The following is a 16289-nucleotide window of genomic DNA, read 5'->3' as shown; positions in this document are numbered from 1 at the left end:
GCTAAGGATTCTTGAGACATTCTGTGATATCATCGGGCTACACTCTTTCTTTTTTTCTAGTCTTGAAGTCTAAGTGGCAGAATGACACTAGATGAGCCATTAGGTTAGAAATTTAAAACATTTGAAGCAACACGAGCAAGCGAGTTGTCAAACAGCTGAAAGTGATGTTTTAACAGCCAAAATGTGACAAATATAAACACAGGGTCATCAAAGTGCAGGCATTCTAATAATACACAGAGGTTTGGAGATATGTACATTTTTCTTCTTATGCTTTTATTCATTCATTCAGCAAATACTTATTTTATGCCAGAGACTGTATTTAGGCAGAGGAATAAAAAATGGTAAGATAAGTCCCAGCCTTCAACGGGCTCCATATATATAGCCTATAAGGAGGAGTCCAATAAAGAAACAAATGAAGAAATAAATTCAATAAAGCATAATTAGATCCATAACAACTAGATTTGGTATTCATGATGTCAGCAGTCCGTGAGCAGTCATGCAAGGATGTGACGTGCAGTAATGTTAATTCTGCTGAGGCACAGAATGAACTGATGGGCTGAGAATAATAAGCAGAAACAACGCACCAAACGGAAAGAGACCAGCTCACTTCCCGTTGCCCATGTCTCAGAGATGCGTGGTTCTCCATGGTAGCCACCAGCACAGCTGCCTTCTTGTGATAAAATACTTTCTCAGTATTGTCTGAGAGAAGCAATCTTGATACAAAAGCCAGATGCTATTGATGATGGAAATGAGGAGAAGTTAAATTCTTCTAAGGAAGCAATTGCTCTCATCCAGAAAACAGAAGCATTTTGGCCGGGCGCGGTGGCTCAAGCCTGTAATCCCAGCACTTTGGGAGGCCGAGACGGGCGGATCACGAGGTCAGGAGATCGAGACCATCCTGGCTAACACGGTGAAACCCTGTCTCTACTAAAAAATACAAAAAAAAAAAAAAAAAAAAAAAACTAGCCGGGTGAGGTGGCGGGCGCCTGTAGCCCCAGCTACTCAGGAGGCTGAGGCAGGAGAATGGCGTGAACCCGGGAGGCGGAGCTTGCAGTGAGCTGAGATCTGGCCACTGCACTCCAGCCTGGGTGACAGAGCGAGACTCCGTCTCAAAAAAAAAAAAAAAAAAAAAAAAAAAAAAAAAGGAAACAGAAGCATTTTGAGAGAAAGGATAGTGCTGTATTGGACACCACCATGGAAACTCAGGAAGTGCTCACAATGTAGCCCTCATGAATAGCACAGGCTTTATTCCATGTGCCTTGTGCAATGGTAGGTGAAAGACGTCAGGAGAAGATTCATAAAGGAGGCGGTCTTGGATCATATTCTTGGAAGGTAAGTCAAGTGCTAACCCTCTGATTAAGGTCAAGGGTTAATAAAGCACCTGACCTGTTTGGAAAATACAGGTTGAAAAACCAAAGGGACTTGTGTTTCTGGCCAAAATGGAATGATAAGGACTGGACTGACTCTCTGACCAGAAACAGCAACAACAAAACAAACAAACAAACCAATATAAGACAAAATACACAGAACAACAGTTTTCAAGATACTGGACATTGGACAACAAAGAACAGTGATCTCTGAGAGACAAGAAATGAATGAGATGAATCCTATAATAGCCTCAGCTCACACCACTGAGTTTCCAGTTCATGACTCAAGGAGGAGGAATCAGGAAGATCCCAGTGAACTCCCTGAGTTGAGGTGAAAGAACTGAGTTTGGGCAGACTAAGGATGCTAGGGGTCATAGGACTAGAGTACCAAAGAGGAGAGAGAGAGAGCCCTTGAAAACTCAATAGAGTACTGATTGATCCATCTGTGCAAGAGAACAAAAACAACGTGAGACCCAGAGAAAGGACCAGTCAAAAGGATTAGAGGGAACAATACTTTGCGCTCACACAAGGATGGTAGTAATGCTTGTTTCCACCATCCACACTGGAACAACTCCTAATTAAGTAGGCTAGTCAGAAAGGTCTTGATTCAGTAGTGGGCAATAATTAGCTCTAGACTTGCCTAACAAATCTCAAAAGCAAAATCAGAAAGGATCAAACTGTTTCCAAGTAATTTAACTGTGCCGTAAAACAAAGCTCGAAAATATTTTTAGGAAGACAAAAATATCCAGCACCCAACAAGGTGAAATTCACACTGTCTAGCATCTGATCAATATAACCAGGCGTGCAAAGAAATAGGAAAAATGACCCACAATGAGAAGAAAATCAATCAAGTGAAACAAACCCAGAGCTTACACAGATGTCAGAATTAGCAGACAAGCCCATTCAAATGGTTATTATAACTGAATTCAAGTTGAGAAAGTTTAGTAGAGACGTGGAATGTATGTAACCAGAAATCAAACCTCTAGCAATAAAAATGACAACATCTGAGATGAAAAATACATGGGATGAGATTACTGACAGATTAGACCTTGCAGAAGAAAAGATTAGTGAACTAGAAGACATAGCGATGAAAACTATTCCAAGTGAAACACACAGAAAATAAAATAATTTTTTAAAAATGAGGCCAGGTGCCATGGCTCCCAGCATTTTGGGAGGCCTAGGCAGGGGGATTACCTGAGAACAGGAGTTTGAGACCAGCCTGGTCAACATGGTGAAACCCTGTCTCCACTAAACATACAAAAATTAGCAGGGTGTGGTGGTGCATGCTTGTGATCCCAGCTACTCAGGAGGTTGAGAAGGCAGGATTGGTTGAGCCTGGGAGGCAGAGGTTACAGTGAGCTGAAATGATGCTATTGCACTCCAGCCTGGATGACAGAGTGAGAGTCCATCTCAAAAAAAAAAAAAAAAAAAAAAAAGAAGAAGAAAAAGAAAAGAGCATCAGTGCAGCATGGAACAACCTTAAGTTGATTGTGTGTGTGTGTGTGTGTGTGTGTGTGTGTGTATGCAGCCCTTAAAGGAGGAGAGAACAGAAAGGAATTGACAGAAAAAAACATTTGAAGAATGAATGCAGTGTTTTTCAAATTTGATGACAATGAACCACAGGTCCAAGAAACTCAATGAAACTGACGTACAAGAAATAGGAAAAAAATGACATCAGAGCACATCCTACTCAAATTGCTCAAAGTGATTAATAAAGAGAAAATCTTATAAACAGATTTAAAAAACCAAGTTCTTTAGAGGTAGAAAGAGATGATAACAGCAGGACCAGCTTCCTGTGCACACAACTTGTGCAGTTGCACAAGGTACACTTTGAACGGTCTCGAAGCTTGGTTTAATGCCTTGCTGTTGCCATCTTGAAATTTTTAATAATTTTTGTACAAGGGATCTGCATATTCACTTTACACTGGGCCTCCCAAATAATCTAGCTGGTCTCAGAATAACACATGTTTGATCAGAAGCAATGTAAGCAAGAAAACAGTGAAGCAACATCTTTAAAAGCCGGAGAGAAAAATATATCTGTCAACCCATAATTGTATACAGAGGAAGAAATATTTTCAAAAACAAAGGCAAAATAAGGACTTATCAAATTGTGTTCTTTAAATTTGTGTGGTTTACTCCATGCTAACTACACTTCAACAAAATTGTTTTGCAAAAAGGAAAAACAAACCAACAAAACCCGTTTTAGTAATGGTTGATGCTCTGCCCCTCAGCCTTCCTCTGCATTTACCTGTCAGCTCAGGGGAGGGTTCCTATACCTGCTGACAGCTCTCCCACCTCAAGCACATGCATCTCTGCTTTGGTGCGGGGGGGTTCGGGGGGGAGTGGGTTTCAAAGGAACCATGGGAGTTTTCTCAGCCTGTATGCAAGGATGCGAGTGACCGGGATTTAATGCTTCCAGGAGCAACTCTCAACCAATGACTTATGGAAATCAGTGGATAATACCCAAAATGAAGCAAATGAGGCTCAGACAGTATAAAGGATCTTCCCTATGCCCATTAACGAGAAGACTGAAATTGGGTCCTCCTGCATCAGGGCAATGCTATTCTTCTGGATCTACCCAACAGACGTTAAAAGCAAATCCAGAAAGAATCAAACTGTTTCCAAGGAATTTAACTGTACTGTAAAACTAAGATCAAGAATACTTACAGGAAGACAGAAATATTTAGCACCCAATAAGGTGAAATTCACATTGTCTGGCATCCCATCAATATGATCAGAGAGATACTGGGAGGTGTGTTCTACCTGAGTCTTTAAAACGTTCCCAGCTATAGTAACCCTCTCATAAAAGAATCCCATGTTGGCTTCCCCCAACCCCACTGCCATGTTATCTTACTTTCCTAATTCCCTACTTTTGATTACTGGAATCATCTCTCAGACAGAAAGCCTGCACCAAGTCCTTGCCTCCAGGTGAGTTTTTGGAGGAATCCAAAACCAATGCACTTTCCTTCTTGACCAACTTCTCGCACAGTCTTGCACTCAGAATTCCTTTTCTCTCCTAATTTAGCAATTCCTTGGTTGCTAAGTTTACAGAAGATGCCTATCTTTAACAAATCCTATTGAATTGTATCTTTCTTTGGATTCTTGATTCCTCTTTAATAGTTAAGCAATTTACATTGTAGCTTAACTCCTTTAATTTGACATCTAGATCTAGCAATGACCACTAAGTAGCCATCAGCCTCAAAGGGTTATGGTGCTTTTGAAATGTGGCTAGACCAAATTGAGATATGCTATAATATAAAAAATATATATTGGATTTTGAAGACTTAGTACAAAAAAGAACAAAATATTTCAATATTTTAATATTAATTATTTGTGGAAATTACTTTGGACATATTGGGTTAAATAAAATTTATTGTTTAAACTAATGTTTCTTGTCTTATTTTACTTTATATAATGTGACTTCTAGAAGTTTTTAAATTTACATACATAGTTCACATTATAGTTCTATTAGGCAGAGGATTTTTGCAATTGTCCAAGACTGTGAAGGACTCTCATCTTTTGATTGAAATTAATTGGTTACTGTAGGTGTCTTCTATCCTGAAGGTAAAAGGAATTTGAAATCTAATTTTTATACAAGAACCAGGGGAAAAAATTGACTTTTAGTGAGTCATTTTCAGATAGTTCCTTACAAGTAATTTCAAGTTTACAAAGCAGTAATTGTAAGAACTGTTTCATAAGTCAGTTATTTGCCCTTGAAATATCATTTCCCATAGAATTGGTTTTAAGTGACAGTTTTATTCCTAGCTAGCCACATAGGGAATTCAACCACATGGGGAATTTCAACCACATTCTTTGTTCAGTAGGTTTTGTGGCCTGGTTTGAAGACTCAGTCACCATTTTAGACATGGTGTTTTGGAGAAGATGTCGGGTGAAAAGCGGAGAGAAAACATCATATTTATTCAAAAGGTTCTTTTTCCCAGCTGCCAGTGTATGTTAAGACAGAAATAGGTGCTGGTGACAGGTCTGGCCTCTGGAAAAAACTGGATGTCACCTCTGTCTAGGAAAAGGGCATCTTTTAGCCATTGGATGAAGGGCTTGTTTAAGGCCTTGGAGGGTTTTTCCTCCCAGGAGAGGCCTGTCTAAAGCTCCTGGCTACTTCAGATCATGTCAGTCCTGAAGAGGGAAGTGAGGTATTCTTATGAATCCAGAGGCTCTCCAATTTCATACAGGTTCTTTTAACCCAGAGTAATGTAATGAGTGAAGAGGATTGTGTAAGATGATAAATGGAAAATAAATGCCAGTTTCGGAGAGGCAGTAGGGTCTGTGGGTAGCTGGTAGAATAGAACACATATCTTGCTATGGTAGAGACAATGCTCACCAGATTCTGTGTGCTCACCCACATTTCCCTGTCTCCTTTGCAGTTGGCTTGGGTCCATTGGATTAGTTTTGGTCAACAGGTTCTGAAGAAAAATGACACTTCAGGGAATTAAGAGCACGTGTTCCTCCCTCTACCTTCTCTTTCTTCCCCCAGTGACCTTGGAGGCTACTTGTTGATAAGGTGAGTCACAAGAAGGAGGAATCCTGGATCCCTGAGTCACTGCTTGTATTATAGTGCTTACCAACCCTCACTGGACTTTGAGTGACTAAGAAATCATCTTTCCTTGGATTAAACCACTAAGATTTGGATTTTATTTGCTATTTTAGCAGAATCCATTCTATCTTGACTAATACACTACCTAATAGTGAGCCATTACTCAGCTCCAAATGACTCCTGCCATACAGTCATGTACACATGGCATTGCCAAATAGCCCAGTTTTTCAAGAGAAGCCAGAAGCAGGGATTTTCATGTGACTCTAGGTTTAAAATGCTGAAAATGAATTCAGTTTTAAAACACTGTGACCCAATACTGTGTAGACCAAACATATCAGTGAGCTGAGTTCAGCCTATCAGCTGCCAGTTTCTAATCTGAGTTCCCTCTAGCCTACTTAAGTATTTTGCAAACTGTTAATGTTACAGTCTCTTTGTAATTTTAGACATATAAGCACCAATTATGTGAAACAGTGGTGTAGAAAGAAATGTCTCAGAAACTTCAGTGTAATGTGTTATGAGGCCATGACTGACAAGGGACAGTCCATAATCCAAAGTGAAACCACTTCTTCATCTTTTCTGTCTTCTCTCCCTGCTCTCCTATTTGTTTCTTTCCTTTTCCACCACCGTCAAGAAAATATGTGAGGTGGTGCCTTATGTCAGGTTTCCCAGAAGCAGACTCCGCAACAAGGATTGACAAGCAAGTGACTTATCATGCCAGGGCTCCCAGGGCAGACTGGTGAAGTGGGAGGGGAAACAGAGCAGGCAAGGAGAAGAAGCCGTGCAAGGGTATCATCTCAGATAAAAACCACAGACGGTAGCTTCAGCCTGAACCCATGAGGAGCATTGGAAGGTAGGTTCCAGCCCATAATTATCCCATCCCAAAGCTAGCAACCTGAGTTCATTTTCCTCAATCTGACAGTCCGGTTAATGGCTGAGGTGGGGTGGGGGGCAGGCAGGTGGGCTCCCATGCATTCCCAGCTCTCTCTGCCTGCAGGTTAAGTGGCTCAGAAGCCCAAACAGGCTCCAGAGAAGAGCTGCAGGACTGGCTATTGGAAGCCGAGTGATGAGAGCAGCCCAGGGAGCAGATACACAGAAAAGATCAAATGGGATTTGACAGACTTTGGGTGGAGCTTCAACGCTGTCACTTTAGGTATAAAAAAAATTAAGGCAAAGGGAAAAAATAAGCCATGTCTGAAATTGCATCATTAGTGAGCACAGTTCTTTATATACACATGGTAACTGTGTGATTTTGGACATCTCACTGAAGTTCTCTGAGCCTAAGATAATTTGAGATTACAGTGATCCTTCAATATCTGCAGGGCATTGGTTCCAGGAACCCCTGAGGATACCAAAACCTGAGGATGCTCAAGTCCCTGATATAAAAAGGTGTAGTATTTGCATATATCCCGTGCACATCCTTGTGTGTACTTTAAATGATCTCTAGATTACTTGTGATTGCCTAATGCGATGCAAATGTTACATAAATAGTTGTTATACTGCATTTTAAACATTTGTCTTTTTAAATTTTGTTGCACTGTTCATTTTTATTTATTTATTTTAAAATATTTTCAATTTGCAGTTGGTTGAATCTGAAGAACCCTCAGATGTGGAGGACTGACTGTATATGGCTACTCTGAAGGATGTAAGAAACAATGTGTGATACACTTAGGGCTTGGCACATTTTGGTACTTACTAAATTTTCTCAGCATCTTCCTTCTACATGCTCCTGGTACCCCTTATCCAAGCACCAGCTGCCTTCTGCTCTCCCCAACCTGCTAGAACATACCTGGGTAGGAACCTGCACTGCCCCCAAGCAATGCCTCCTTCCAGCTTTCCAGCCTTCTCCCTCCACATCTCATCTTTATCCCAAAACTTTGGATAAACTGAATCATGCCTGTTTAGCATTCCCAATCTAAAAATGACTCTCCAGCAATGACATTGAGAAGTGTTAAAAATCTAGGTATTTCAGGGCTGGGTGCGGTTCACGCCAGTAATTCCACCTCGGGTGGATCACCTGAGGTCAGGAGTTCGAGACCAGCCTAACCAACATGGTGAAACCCCATCTCCACTAAAAATACAAAAATTAACCAGGAATGGTGGCACTTGCCTGTAATCCCAGCTACTTGGGAGGCTGAGGCAGGAGAATCGCTTGAACCTGGAAGGTGGAGGTTGCAGTGAGTTGAGATCACGCCACTGAACTCCAGCTTGGTCAACAGAGTGAGACTCGGTCTAAAACAACAACAAAAATAAAAACAAACAAACAAGCAAAAAAAAAAAAAAACCTTCAACTTGAACTGGAATTGTAAAATTGACCTAGCGACCTGAGGCTCTCTCCATCTTACTCACTTCCAGTCCTCTAGTTCCAGCTATGACAGACGTCAGCAGTCAGCCTGGGGTCCCCCATCCCATCTCAGTCAAGGGCTCCCTCTGTGTGAAGAACAGCTTTGCACAGGCTCCCAGGCACACAATCTCTTTCAGGTCAGGTGACAGGATTGTGATGTTTGCAGTTTTGTGGGACAAGAACACATGCAACAAAACTTTGGCCAAGGGTTTATGTCTGTGACATGCTGAGCCACTTACCTTCTGCCCAGAACTATAAGGTTAAAATTTACTTTTATGATTTTGCAGCCATGTATGGAGCATGTGGTATGAGTCAGAAATGGTGTTTTTGCCCAATTTAGAGACTACTGTGGAGGACAGGCAAAGAAAAAGACAACTCAGGTCTAATACATTGTGCTTTTTGTGGGGAAGTGTGGGGTGCTGTAGGAATACAAGAGACAGGTTAGCAACAGTCCTCTCAGGGAGTTTAAGAACTTTACAAAAAATAACAACCTGAGACCTGGAGGACAAATGAGAGTCAGGGAGATAAAGAGCAGATGGAGGTCACAAGAGAATTTCCAGGGTTAGAATGCCAGTGCCAGGATCTGAAGGTAGAGAAACCATGAGTATAGTAACCCACCCATCACGTAGAAGAGAAAATGTACTAGGACATAGTTCAATGCACCATCATGCTACCTTTTGGGTTACAGGAATAAAGGATCTTAATTGGTTAAGAAACAGGCCATAAACAGGTTTTTATTTTGTTCTACTTTGTTGTTTTTATTGCATGACTCTCAGACCCTTTAAAGTCCTTTTATATGTTTATCAACAAATCCTCCAATGGGCCTTTTTCCTCCCTGACAAGTACTTAGTGTGCCCCATGGAGCCCAGAGAGGGCACAGCCATACTGGTAAAAGGGCTCAGCTAGAGTACAGGGAACAAAGTGGATGAGAACTCCAGCCAGCACTGGGAGGTCGTTCCTGTGGCTCCTTGAGCAGCCCTCACCAGCACTCCTTGCACCAGCTTCCAGGGACGAACTGGCACTTAATCAACCTTGCCATCAAGACTGTGGCTCATGGATGGCTGTAGAACAATGCGTCCTACCTCAACTACTTTTTCTAGTCAATGAGGTGCTGAATGATGAGAGTTATTATTATTACTTAGTGCCCTAAGTGTTCTGTTCTTTATAAAAATTTTCCTGTTGATATGGTTTGGCTCTGTGTCCCCACCCAAATCTCATTTTGTAGCTCCCATAATTCCCATGTGTTATGGAAGGAACCCAGTGGGAGATGACTGAATCATGGGAGTGGGTCTTTCCCATGCTGTTCTCATGATAGTGAATGGATCCTCATGAGATCTGATGGTTTTAAAGATGAGAGTTTCCCTGCACAAGCTCTCTCTCTTTGCCTGCTGCCATCCGTGTAAGATGTGACTTGCTCCTCCTTGCCTTCTGCCATGATTGTGAGGCCTCCCCAGACATGTGGAACTGTAAGTCCAATAAACCTCTTATTTTTGCAAATTTTCCAGTCTTGGTATGTCTTTAACAGCAGCATGAAAACAGGCTAATACACCTGTTATCTGATTTTCCATAGGCCTTGCATTGGGCACTAAAGAAATGCCATATTGTTTCAGTGTTCAAAGAAAAATGTTAATGGTCAAACTCATTTCACTTTTGGGAGTTTGTGGTTCTAGGCCTGGGGCTGTATACTTAGAGGGCCCACCTCAGCTCTTTCTACAGCAAAGCTACTGAAAGTGTTGTCCCCACATGGGACCAGTGCCAATTCACAAACTTTTAAAGGGCTGTGGTGAAGTGAGTACAGACAGTGAGAATAAAACTTTAGAACATTTGATAGAAATTTGATGTTGTCATGGCATCCAAGTGCATGATAGTGGGCGTGTTCCATCTCCCATGGCCCGCCTGTAGGTCATGTCACTGACTGTGATGAATTAGAAATAAAGAACAAACAAACATGGTGCTTCACCCTAGTTGGTTTGAGAAGTCCTGCTTGACACTATACCTCAGAGCACTCCACAAATCCATGGGACTCTCTACAGATCCATAGCATTCTCCAGAGAACCACAAGACTCTCAGAAAATGCCTGAGAGTCTCCATAGAGTCAAGCGACTCCCATAGAACTCCAGGAATCTTCTCAACCTCCCTGGCCTTAACCACTCTCCTCCTTTAGAGATGCAACTGAGCCAACTATTACAGTCCACTTTCAGGTCCCAGACAACCAGTGGAACAAGTGGAAGTCAATTTGCTACTGCGAGGGATAATCACCTCTGCCCCTGCTGGCATAGAGACCTATTTGTAGATATAATGCATTTGGTGTCTAACCCCAAGTCCAGGATTGTTAATGTATTGGTTAGCATTTGCCGTGTAACAAGCCACCCAAAACTTAGTGTGTCTTAATACAACAAATTACTCCTTTTCACAATATTGAGGGGTAGTTAGGCTTTATTTGGCATCCATTCTGGTCTAGGTCAGGCAGAGCTATTCTCTGCTGTGGTGGCTCACGTGTCTAGGACCTGAGCTGGGATGGCACAGGCGGTTCAGATCTCTCTGTGTTGCCTCTCAATATCCAGTGGTTTGTCCGGGCTTGCTCAGATGATGGTGGAAGGGTCCCCAGCAGCAACAGAGCAAATCCCAATAAGAATGTTCTGTTAAAGCCTCTGCTTCATACTGTTAGTGTCCCATTTGCTAAAGAAGATCACATGGCCAGGTCCAGACTCAAAGAGTGGAGGAATCAGGCTTCACCTCTTGATGGAGGGAGCAGAAATGCCACACCACAAGGGGGCATGCATACAGGGATGGGGAGCATTTGGGGCTACTTCTGCATGCTAATGAAGACAGAAGAGGCTGAATGATGTTTGCTTTTAACCTGTAGCTATTGCTCAATAAATATCTATTGAATGAATATTATTTTAAGAGGACTTCAGTTTTCCTTTCCTTCACATAGTTGAGGTCATGATGTCCAAAATACACTTCTCCCAGACTCTGATTCTGGCTGTGGGTGACTTCGGATGTGAAAAACACTTAGTCATCTTCTGTTTACTCTCTCATCATGGAAGAAACTGCAAAGGCCAGTGACCTTAGTAAAAGGGATTATATGACCTTTGTTTCCTTTGTACAAGAAACCGCTGACGTAGATGATGAACAGACACTTCAATGTGCGATTATTAAGAAGAGACCTGCCAGATTGGGTTCTATTGAGGTATTCACACATAACATCGTGTGGAAAAGGTAAGGATTGCTCAGACACTGAAACTGTTGGGTGAAAAGGGGTCTCTCAGTCCTCTGAGTGGGAGCATACCACGTGGGCTGCCACTAGGCTTATGCACGGGCTGAGGCACCAGGTTATTTGCTATAGCTCCAAGGCCGAGCAGTCCGTGCATTCAGCCTCCTAACAGGTCTTCGCTCTCAGCTTGCTGGGGTGAAGGTTTTTTCACAAGGCCTTCCAGTTGGGAGTGTATCCTTGGCAATCTACATGAACCACTTTCCCCTGGGTTCTTTGGAAGAAACTCTTTCCTGGGTGATGTGAGGAAGCTGGGAAGGCCTTTGTAATGAGGCCACCAGAATGCTCCTATTTCTCTGGAGGATTTCCTGCCCCTCCCTTATGCACAGATCCTAGTGGCACTGCGGGGTTTCTGTGCCTAGCTGCAGGTTCCTCTGCATCCAGCCTTTCCCGGTCCATATGTGGAGATTTGTTCCAGGGACTTTGGGGTCTGATCAGAAAAAAAGACAAGAGGCGATAAAATACAACAAACTTTATTGGTGTGCCTTGGACAGGGTTTCAGGATGGGGAAAATCTTTCACAGCTGCAGATCTTCCGGGGTGGCCACTATCCGGAAAGTTAAAGAGAACAGGGAACTCCCTGGGCAGGGGGACATGGAGACAGGGCTTACTAGTCTAGGTGATATCAACGTCACTCAGCAGTGTGGTGAGGAGTATCTGGGTCAGAGAGCTCTGAAGGGCCATAGCAGCTTGGGGTCTTAGAGCCACAAGGCTCTATGGTATCCATGGCAGCCGATGCGAGTGAGGTTTCATGGGGCATGCAAAGCAGGCAGGTTCCAAATGGCTAAAAAGGCTGCTTGTTTGAGCTAATGTAAAAATAACTAGATGTGTAAAAATTTGAATTTGAAGCCAGTGGGCTTTTGAGCTGATGGTTCTCAGCCGGCTGTGAAGAAATAAACCACCTAGGGGTCAATACCCAGAGACCATCGTGGGTTCATTTATAGAACACCTTACCTGGGTTCTGGGCAGTTCTTCCAAAGACTGTGACAAGGTCACTCCCTGAATTGAATCACTGTGTTCTTCCCCAAATGGGAAATAAACATATGACGAGGGAGAGCCTGAGCCCCACTGGGAACGATGTCTCAGTGTGGAGAACCGCATGACCTCAGACCACATCCACCCAGTTCCTTACTCGGAATCACAGCAACACATTCCTTTAGTATTTCTTTTCAATGTTGGCTTCTGTGGATGTTTTCTGTTCCCTCTTCGCTGGCCTGGAGTCCTTAAGCCTTTACCTCCTGCCTTCAAATCTGCCTTTTCATATTCTGAAGTGACTGTCGTCAGCTCGCCTCCGTGGTTGGAGACTAGAATCGTGGAGCCCAGTGTTTCCAACAGTGAGGTCCGTGGAACCTAAATCTTGCAGGTAATCTGGGAATAAAAATTCCATGGTCCTATACATTTAGAAAATGCTTTGTAATCGAGTTCCCTCCTAGCGATTCACAAGACACAGTTGCTGGTTAAATGATCCAAGATTAGACAGGAGTGAAGCAGGAGAGCATGGGGACTGTCCCCTGGGGAGGACGGGTAGAAACGCTTTACTGGGATGAGGAATTCAAAAATGACCTTGGGTCTCCCAATAATCAAGGAGCTCACAAAATCACAGAATTCAGATAGCCAAGTGATTGCAGTTTCATTACGGTTTCACATTGTGAGGCTGGAACATGAGAGAGAGAGAGAGAGGGAAAAAAAATGGAAGGGGATAGAGAGAGGTAAAGGGAGGGAGGGGTAGGGAAAGCCAGAGAGAGAGGGATTCTGAGAAAGAAGGCAATGCGGTAGGTGATAGACCATTGGCAACCATGAGAGTTTTCTCCCTCGGTCAAATTGACCATAAATGTCAGTGCAGTTTTACTCATCTGAACCACATGTCTGACCATGCTCTTGCTGTGGGTTGGAGGGATTCTCATATTTAAAGTCACATACCTAAACCAATCAACTGTTGGCTCATTCAGGCTCCCTCAAGATCAAGAAAGTACAAAGCCACTTCTCTTTTTTCCTTTTATTTTTCTTAATCTCCCAATGTATTTAAATAGGTATAAGGTATAGTTATTAAACTCATGGTCTATATAAATGCCTACGTTTTACCATCAACATTGTAAGATGCACAGCTCATTCCAATACTGCTATACCACCTCTGTGCCTGGAGTGACCCCACTTGGGGTCAGTGCAAAAGATGAAGCAAGACCTGGCTCGTGGCCCTCCCAGTGCCTGCCTGGGGTTGACCCAGTGTGTGTTTCCTACACTGAAGTCACAGAGTCAGACTCCTTATGATGGAGGCACGAGGCTGAGATGTGCGATCGCTCTCCACAATGAATCCTGTTATGTGTTCAGTTCCATGCGGTTATTTCTCCCATTTAATGTTAGAACTTGGAAACACAGTGTTGAACAAATTCAGTCGTATTGCATTCTTCTGTCTTTGCATTCTTTCAGTTTTACTTTCATTTTTGTCACAGTGGTACTCAAAGGCTGTACATTTGATGGAATTTAGTGGTCAAGAACCTACGGTCTTGGCTTCAAGTGGTCAAAGTTTATATATCGGCTCCACCATTTTCTCGCTGTGTGGGTGTCTTGGGGGTCATGGCAGTTCTCCCCTCATGGGATTGTTGTAGGTATTTAATGAGACGGTTAGCACAGTGCCTGGCACATAGCCAGTGATTAACAAATTATAGGTGTGTTATTTTGTATCCATCATGAATGGCTCTTCATTTCATTAAACCTTCTTCTTGGATGTTATTTTTAATACTTACATAATATTTCATCTCATGACTGTACCAAAAGTTACTCAATCATTTCTCTAGTATTTGAGATTTAGGATGTTCACACTTTTCTTTGTTATAAAACATGCCACCTTTATTTGGCTATAAATACTATTGTAGCCACATTTTTGCACATCCATGACTTTTTAAAGAGACATTTCTATAATTTTAATTTCTCAGCCCAAAATTTAAAGTAAAACAATTACATGAGGCCCAGGCTTACCAGTGAAGTCTTCTGGATTAGATATTTCCTAGTCTAGCAATGAAGAGTAAACATTCTTGAAGCTTTGCCCAGCTTTCCCTTGAACGTCTCAAAAGGATTTGACCTTTGTCTGTGAACTTCCCTGGTTTAGCTGAGGTTTCACACTTGATAAGTGGTTCAGGAACTCGGAGATGAAGAAAACATCTGCTCTCCAGTTCATTTTAAGTACAACTGGTGCTCCCTAGGCTCAGAAGTGCACACAGAATGGTGCATTGTGGGGACTATGATGCATCATGGGGCTTGACCTCCCAGGGTCCCATCCAGGACTGTTTGCGGTCACCTTGTCCTTGCTGGAGATTAATGCCCCATTTCTTGGTGTGGTTTCAACTGCCTGAAGCAGGCATTTCCTTGGGTTACAGTGGTCTTCCTGTGCACCTCTCTCAATAAGGACAATCTCTCACATCAAGCCAAGGCTTCTCTTCTAGACATTGCTATGCCTGGTCTGTCGTGACCTAGAAAATCCCTGCATTCCTCCCCATTCCGTCCATTCCCATGTGGCAAGATTGCTCAGCTTCCCCATCTGATTTGAACCTATGCCCTACTGGAGCAGAAGCATTTTCACTCAGGAGTAAGCAGTCTTAGAAGAGTTTTAGAGTTTGCAATCCCAAGTACACGTCCATTTCTGACTCTCGCTTACATTGCTCCCGAATCCTCTAGCTGCTAGCTCGTGAGATGTCAGAGAAAAGACTGCTTTCTCCCCACTACTTGCATCTGTGGAATCTGGCTTTCCTAAGCAACAATGCATTTGTGAACAGAGAGTCCTTTGTACTTGGTCTGGTCCCACTGCCACAATATAATAATTCTGTGACTTTTCTCTCCCACAGGTGAAGGAGCTAAAGATACAATTTACTCCAAGATACCTTTCTGTATTTTTAAAGATGTCGTTTAGGGAACAGTCCTGTGCCAATGTGAGTTTTTTGTGTGTCTTTATGTTGCTTTCTGACTGTGTCTGTCTTGTTCATAAAGAATATCTTCTAGGGATTGAGACCTGACATAATTTCAAACTTGCTTACTTGTAGAAAATTCCGTCATGGAAGTCAAACTGGCTCCTTCAGTTCCTTTTATTCTCCCTTCTCCTTCTCTTCCTTCCCCTCTTCCTATCTATAGCTCCCTCCCTCCATCTCTCCTTCCTTCCTTCCTTCCTTCCTTCCTTCCTTCCTTCCTTCCTTCCTTTCCTTCCTTCCTTCCTCCATCCCTCCCTTCCTTCTTTCCCTCCTTCATTCCCCTCTGCCTTCTTTCCCTGCCTTGCTTGTTCTTTCAACAAGCTGCTCTCACTCAACATCAAAACAATCTAGCTGAGTCTAGATGAGGCAGGATTGACTTTTGAGGACCCTTCCAGGCCAGCTGTGTCCAGGGCTGGCCAAGAACTCCCACACAGGCTGCTGGCTATGAGGACACAGGAAAGACTTCATTCTTAGTGTAAACACTCTTCAGATATTGATTGAGCACCTGGTGGGATAGATGCTCCAACAACAACTTCATCACCGGGACAAACACCAAATTCAGACTTGCCTCTGGTTTTCTCTCTGGGGAGCCTGCATAGTGAAAAAATTACAGATTTGGGAGTCAGAGGAATTGACATTTTTAAGCCCGAGCACTGGCATTCACTAGCTAGTCCCTGGAGGAAACATTGTAAATTTTCCAAGTGTCAGTTTCTTCACATAGAAAATGACTATAATGGTTCCTCTTAAATAAGATACTGCTATATGTCAAGAGCATTTTATTAGCTATAAAGTGCAGA

The sequence above is a fragment of the Macaca nemestrina genome, chromosome 17, assembly GCF_043159975.1.
Source record: "Macaca nemestrina isolate mMacNem1 chromosome 17, mMacNem.hap1, whole genome shotgun sequence".
Lineage (NCBI taxonomy): Eukaryota > Metazoa > Chordata > Mammalia > Primates > Cercopithecidae > Macaca > Macaca nemestrina.
Note: the sequence above shows the minus strand (reverse complement) of the source record.